This window comes from Bison bison, unplaced genomic scaffold (genome assembly GCF_000754665.1).
Source record: "Bison bison bison isolate TAMUID 2011002044 unplaced genomic scaffold, Bison_UMD1.0 scf7180017864039, whole genome shotgun sequence".
Classification (NCBI taxonomy): domain Eukaryota; kingdom Metazoa; phylum Chordata; class Mammalia; order Artiodactyla; family Bovidae; genus Bison; species Bison bison.
The window spans coordinates 3,874,609-3,882,489 of record NW_011494611.1 but is presented as its reverse complement, the minus strand read 5'-3'; positions in this window follow the sequence as shown (position 1 = coordinate 3,882,489).

Genomic DNA, 7,881 nt, shown 5'->3' with positions numbered 1-7,881 from the left:
TGGAACCTGTGAATGTTACCTTATATAGCAAAGGAGAATTTTGCACATATGATTAACGATCTTGAGATGGGGAAGTTATCCTGGATTATCTACATAGATCCTAATTGTAATCAACATGAGGGAGTCGGAAGGAGACAGAGGAGAGAGAAGGCAGTGTGAGATTTGATGATGCTACACTGAGGGCTATGGAGACGGAAGAAGGTGACTTCAAGCCCAGAAATGCAAGGAATATAGTTATAGGAGCAGGAAAGAAAAGGAAAAGACTCTGACCTAGAGCCTCTGGGAAGAGCAACACCTTGATTTCATCTCAGGGAAATGGATTTCAGTCTTCTGACTTCCAGAACCGAAACAGAATAAAGGTGTTATTTTAAGATACTCACTTGGTAGTCATTTGTTCTACAGCCATAGAAAATGAAAGTACCCGCCATGGCAGACTGGCTGGTCCATGCCCTCCTTCATCCTGTAGGCTTCAGAAGTAGAGATGATGGATGGGGAGTCCATCCTGAAGTCCACCCTGTATTCCTTGGGGCTTTCTCCTGGAACATGGGAACACAGAGGCCTGGGGGATGCAGCATGGGAAGTGCCCCAGCAGAGAGAAAGAACACCAGTGCAGCCCTGGCTCCCTGAGAACTAGGAAACAGGGCACAGAAACCCCAGGGAGCTGCCCTCTGGGTGCTCACTAACCCAAGATGAGTAGGGTCATGTTTAGGAGTGAAGAAAAACCTTAAAGTTGTGGTGGTGACAGAGCCAGTGCAGAGATGTCTCAGACAGGGAAGAACTTGGGCTCTGACCATCATTCTGAGGGAGAACGGGGCCCAAACCACACTGGAGCTCTCAGCCTCCGGAATGGGCAGTCCCCAGGGCTGACGGTCATGCACAGCTGCCCACATGTGACTCCTCCCAGAATATTCCCTACTGCTGGCCTGCGAGTCCCTGCTGAGGTAGGCTTCTGCAGGGCCTGGTAGCCCACATCACAACCTCATTACAGCTGCTGGCTGGTGACACCCCATGTGTGCTCAGAGCTAATGTCACTCTCCCTGTGGGCTCTTTTGAACAACTCTGTTGCTTTTCCTCCCAGATCATCATGAATCTTTCCCTCACTTATTTCATTTTTTTTTTTTTATCTTTTATTAACTCTCTCTATGAACTGCCTCAAAGCCTCTGTATAGAGGAAGGACTTGTTAGTAAATAAACAAATGGTCAATTAAAAAACAAAACCAGGGACTTCCTTGAGGGTTCAGTGGTTAAGACCGTGCTCCCAATGCAAGGGGCACAGGTTCGATCCCTGGTCAGGGAACTAAGATCCTGCATGCCATGTGGGGAGGCCAAAAAAAAAAAAAAAGACAAAAACCAAAACAAACAAACAAAGACCTTCAGAAAATATTAAGGACATTCTACATCCCTGGCCTCACCTCACCTCCACAAAATGAACCCAAGGGATGAAGTAGAAATCAACTGTGTTATAAGTGTTCCAGTTTTTATTAATGCTTAACAGATTACCCCCCAACTTAAAGTAGAACCACTGATTCATTCTGGGTAAGATCTTGTGCGACAGGAATTTAGAAAGGGCTTGACTGGACAGTTCTCGCTTGAAATCTCTCCTGAGCTTTCACTGAGATGTCCACTGAGGCTGCTGTCATCTGAAAGCTCAACCCAGCCGGACCTCAAATCTGGCTTCTTTCACCTGATGCTGTTTGACAGTTGGGAGGTGAAGTGGGCTGTCAAATGCAGCACTTATCCATAGCCTCTCCATATGGCTTGGACTTCCTTATAAAATGGTGGCCTCGGGCAACTCAGATTTTTTTTTTCAATGCTTGGCAGTTCAGAGTCCTGAAAGACACCTAGCATACAAAGTGGAAACTTCATAGTTTTTTTTTTTTTTTAATGACTTTATTGAGATATAATTTAATACCATAGAATTCACACTTTTAAAGTATACAATTTTAGAATAGTCATCAGTTCAGTTCAGTCGCTCAGTCATGTCTGACTCTTTGTGACCCCATAAATTGCAGCACACCAGGCCTCCCTGTCCATCACCAATTCCCAGAGTTCACTCAAACTCACATCTATCGAGTCGATGATGCCATCCAGCCATCTCATCCTCTGTCATCCCCTTCTCCTCCTGCCCCCAATCCCTCCCAGCATCAGAGTCTTTTCCAATGAGTCAACTCTTTGCATGAGGTGGCCAAAGTACTAGAGCTTCAGCTTTAGCATCAGTCCTTCCAAAGAACACCCAGGGCTGATCTCCTTTAGAATGGACTGGTTGGATCTCCTTGCAGTCCAAGGGACTCTTAAGAGTCTTCTCCAACACCACAATTCAAAAGCATCAATTCTTCAGGACTCAGCTTTCTTCACAGTCCAACTCTCACATCCATACATGACCACAGGAAAAACCATAGCCTTGACTAGACGGACCTTTGTAGGCAAAGTAATGTCTCTGCTTTTTAATATGTTGTCTAGGTTGGTCATAACTTAGGATTGTGCAAATATTACCACTCTCCAACTTCAGAATGTTTCATCACAAGTCATTCCCCATTCTTCCTTCCTCCTAGTCCCTGGCAACCAGTGGTCTATTTTTTTTGCCTATTCTGGACATTTGATATGTACTCAATCATATGATGTGTGGCCCTTGTGACTAACTTCCTTCATTTATCATAATGTTATCATGGTTCATCCACACTGTAGCATGTATCAAAACTTCATTCCTTTTTATTGCCATTTTTATCATAAAAAAGTGTTTAATTTTTTAAAAAATTGTGGTAAAATACATATGACATAAAACCTACCATCTTAACTGTTTCAAAGTATACAATTCCACAGTGTTGGGCATATTTATTGTGTGCAACCAAGCTCCAAAACTCTTTTCATCTTGCAAAACTGCATTTTATGACCAAAGCTCAGAGGCTGTATAACATCACTTTTGCTGCATTCTGTCGGTAGTGAGTCACTAAGGTTGGCCCAGAGAGAACAGAGACCTCTCCCCCACCTCTCAATGGGAGGAATGTCAAAAAATTTACAGTTTTAAAACCACCACAAACAAACAAATAGTAGAGATATGTTGAGGTCCTTTAATGGACCGGAACCTGGTGGTCCGGAGTTGACGATAAGAAAGCAAAAGAGAGAGAGAGGCTGATATTCCCTGGTTTACGCAGATAACCAATAAAGTCCTTGACACAGGGCTTGCATCGCTCACGAAGGCACCGGGCACCCTCTCGAGGGGGTGAAGGCACAGTGCACCTTCTCGAGAGGGCCTTAGAAGCCCGGGCAGGGGAGTGAGCACGATGGGTTTCTAGGCTCCAGAGAATTAGCCGGAGAGAGAGAGAAAGAAAGAGAAAGAAAAAGAAAGAAAGACACGGGGACCCAAGCTCTGATGGAGCAAAGGTGTTTTAGTCAACATAGTGTGGGTATATATACTGTCTTACAAGGTAGTAGCTTTGTTCAGCAAAGATAAAGATCAAAAGTCCAGACTTACAAATTATCAAGAAACATAAGGCAATCCATATCAAAGAGAGAGGGTTGTAAATAATCATTGTTACCATATGGTTCATAAAAAGGAAGAGGGTCGTAAATAGTTACTTCTCACCGTATGGAAAAACTAACAATGGAAATGCATGCATTCCTCTGCCCCGGGAGTGGTTTGCCACTCCTTTTAATTCCTGAATATTCAGGAATTAATAAGGAATAGAGATTCATGACAGATCCAAAACAGCACACAGGAAGCCTCCTGTTAAATGCTTCCTGACAATTCCCCCTATTTTATTATATTTGTGAGAAAGGTCCTGATCAACTGAGTTGGTTTAGTATTAACCAACCTTATAGAAAGGCAATGCTAAACAACAAATATAATTACCAAGACAATCACCAAAGTTACAGTTCTAGACCTGATGCTGTGGGTAATACTTTGAAACCATCCTCGTGAGTCTAGCCCAGATAATTGATCAGCTAGTTGTTCAGCTAAAGTTTCCAAATTAGTGGAAGAGGGCAGACCTTTAGAAAATGTTTCAAAGATTTCCTTTTGCAGTAATTGCACATTCAGAGAGGCATTATCATATATGTTTTGTAAATGAAATTTGATTTGTAACCCAGTTGTAGGCACTATGATTGAAATGAACAGGAGTAACACAAAATTGAGTAGAATTCCAACCACAATTTAGTATCACTTGCTTTTGCAAATCTATTAATTGATCTCCGACCCATTTGCTGGCTGTTTTTAGTTCCTGTATTTCCTCTTGAATATCCTCATCTACCTGAGCCTGAGTAGCCCACATATAATGAGCATCTTCAGTCCAATTTTGGATAAAATTATGTGTTTGAGTCGAGGTATGTAAAGCAGGGCCAGCAACAGCAGCAGTGGTGCAAATAGTTATTAACCCCAAAATGCCAAAATCAGCCATCCAACGAATCGTTTAGATCGTTGGAGCAGTTTAGTAAGTAGTCTGGAGGCAAGTCCAGCCATGGGACCTTCTTCCCAGGGTCGCTGGAGATTTACTGGTAACCACAAATTACGTCGAGATCGAAGAATCAAAAGGGAATCATTTCTTAAAGAAATAGAGGAGTTATGACAAGTATATAGTTTGCAATTAATAGAAGTTACAGAACGTAAAGTCTTATTAAATTGTAAATTTACTATGGCTATAACAAAAGGGAGTGGGACACAGGCCTGTATAAAATATGACTGATTATAGTGAAAGAAATAGTTACTATGACTACGACTGGTCCTTGTGAAACGTCTGGTCCAAGTCACAAGTTCTTCCGTGCTCGCAGCATGTTTCCAAATGTCCCATTGTTCAGGCCCACTCTGTTTATCGAGGATGATCCTAGGACGAGGTGGGGCTAATCCACCGTCAAGCCACCCAAGAAGTCCTTTGCATGGTAATGCTCCATCGTAGTGTCATTAATTTTCCATGCCACCTGAGTAGCATAGTCACACACAGTGCTGTTAACATCATCTGAGCAGTTAGATAGCCACATACCATGGGGTCCCCAATCGATAATCGTATGATTAGCCACAAACATTAATTTTCCTGATTTGGCTTGACATTTGTCCCAACAAACAGGAGTATATGTAAAGTTCTTATAAGTAAACGCTTTGCATAATGTTCTTTGTTCTTTCCTTAACTTTTTCCCTAAAGTCTCAGTAGTATAAATATGGTTCACTGACAAAGAAAGGGCAGTAAATAATCCAAGCAACATCCGAAAATCCTTTTGGGAGGCAGGGCGAAAGCCCAAGTTTGTCGGCTAACGTTTATGCATAATTCTGCTGGGCCCATGCACAAAGGAAGGACTTCATAACCTAGAGAAATATTAATTAGTTTTCCTTCTTCTTCAGGGTGTGAGGGTCCTTTAATGCTCCAGGGAGAAGGCATATGTATAGAGTCATTAGTTGAAACGATTGGTCCTCTCTCCATCCATTCAACCACCTGTAGTAAAGGGGAGTTGGGTATGTAAGCCCATTAAATATGATTAGTTAGAATGGGGGAGGCACAGGCCAGGAGACTGAGCATTGCTAGGAGAATGCATTCAGGGCTCCGAGGTATTCCCTGTTGAGGGACCAACTTTTCAGCTCGATTAGTAAGGGTTTTTATTTGTCCCCAAGTGGGGAGATCATAAGGTTGATGCCGCTGATGGTGGTGCTTCCTGGAGATCTTCACAGCCACCATGGCCTGCACTGGAATCTCTTCCTCCTGGGGTCCTTGTTGTCCCGTCTCCATTTTGAAGGCTGGGGGCCCCCTTGGGTCGAATCTTCTGAAGAGGAAGCCATGTGAGTTCATTGGATCCATCTGGGGAAATACAAGCATACCCCTTTCCCTGTAAGATTAGTTTCCCAGATTTCCATTGTTTCGTTAACCCGTCTTGGTGCCAAATGGGCAGAGGAAGAGAAGTGTCCTTTGATTCCTCGAAATGCTTTTCTGCTCTTGTTAAGATTTCTCAATGTGGTAAGTTTAAAAAATTTAAAACTAATAAAGCTGTATTAACAATAGTTATAGGTTTAGAAAATATCTTATGTTGAAATCTAGTAAAGTCTGCTTTAGATAAGGAAGACAGTAGTGTTCCTGTGTATTCCCCCTTTTAAAATTTTTTTATTTGCAACTTTAGTGTGTGATGTGCTCGTTTGACTATGCCTTGTGCCTGTGGATTATAAGGAATACCTGTAATATGTTTAATAGAAAAAGATTGTAAAAATTGTTTAAAGTGTCTAGAAATACAGGCAGGGCCATTGTCTGTTTTTATAGAACTGCTGCTGCTGCTGAGTCGCTTCAGTCGTGTCCGACTCTGTGCGACCCCATAGACGGCAGCCCACCAGGCTCCCCCGTCCCTGGGATTCTCCAGGCAAGAACACTGGAGTGGGTTGCCATTTCCTTGTCCAATGCATGAAGGTGAAAAGTGAAAGTGAAGTCGCTCAGTCGTGTCCGACTCTTAGCGACCCCATGGACTGCAGCCTACCAGGCTCCTCCGTCCGTGGGACTTTCCAGGCAAGAGTACTGGAGTGGGGTGCCATTGCCTTCTCCATTTTATAGAACTAGGAGTTCCAATTACAGCAAAACAAGTTAATAAATGAGTTATAACATGTGTAGCCTCACCGTGAAGAGGTGTGGCCCAAATAAAAGAAGAATTAGTGTTGATACAGACATGCAAGAAAGAAAATGGAGAAAGTTCAGGGCAATGAGTTACATCCATTTGCCATAGTTCATTAGGTTGCAAACCGTGAGGATTAATACCTTGGGCGATGGGTCGAAAATGTAGGGGTCTACAAGTAGAACAATTACTAATAATTTCTTTAGCCTGGCAGTATGGGATTTTCCATAGCTGGTGTAGGGAGCCAGCATTGTTATGCAACAGAGCATGCTGTTCCTCCGGAATAGCAAAAGAAACCAGTTTATCAGCCTGCTCATTACCATGAGTAAAAGCTATTTGGAAATCGGTAGAAGTTTGTAATGCATTCTCAAATTGAGATTTATTGATAGGTATTATAATTTTATGAGGGTCACAGCCAATTAGAGTTTTAGTCCTATTTCTTCCATTGATAATGATTAGAGCAATTAAATCAAGGTAGGGTGAAAGTGTCTTTATTCCCCTAAAACGGGTAGAGATCCATTCTAATGGGTGTTCTTGTTGGGCAAAAAGTCCTGTGGGAGAATGAAGAAAGGGGAGTATAAATAATTCTAGAGGTAAATCTAGTTTGATGGGAGTAAGAAATTGTTTTTGTAATTTATTTTGCACTAAATAGAGTTCCTTTCTTGCCTCTTGAGAAAGTGAATGAGGGCTATTTAAATCAGGATCTCCTTTTAAAGTATTAAATAGGTTATTCAGTTGATAATTAGCAATGCCTAAAGAAGGTCTAATCCAGTTTATATCACCTAAGAGCTTTTCAGCAATACATGAACCATGAAATTCCAGATGTTCAAGCTGGTTTTAGAAAAGGCAGAGGAACCAGAGATCAAATTGCCAACATCTGCTGGATCGTTGAAAAGCAAGAGAGTTCCAGAAAAACATCTATTTCTGCTTTATTGACTATGCCAAAGCCTTTGACTGTGTGGATCACAGTAAACTGTGGAAAATTCTGAAAGAGATGGGAATACCTTACCACCTGACCTGCCTCTTGAGAAATTTGTATGCAGGTCAGGAAGCAACAGTTAGAACTGGACATGGAACAACAGACTGGTTCCAAATAGGAAAAGGAGTACATCAAGGCTGTATATTGTCACCCTGCTTATTTAACTTATATGCAGAGTACATCATGAGAAATGCTGGACTGGAAGAAGCACAAGCTGGAATCAAGATTGCCAGGAGAAATATCAATAACCTCAGGTATGCCGATGACACCACCCTTATGGCAGAAAGTGAAGAGGAACTCAAAAGCCTCTTGATGAAAGTGGAGAG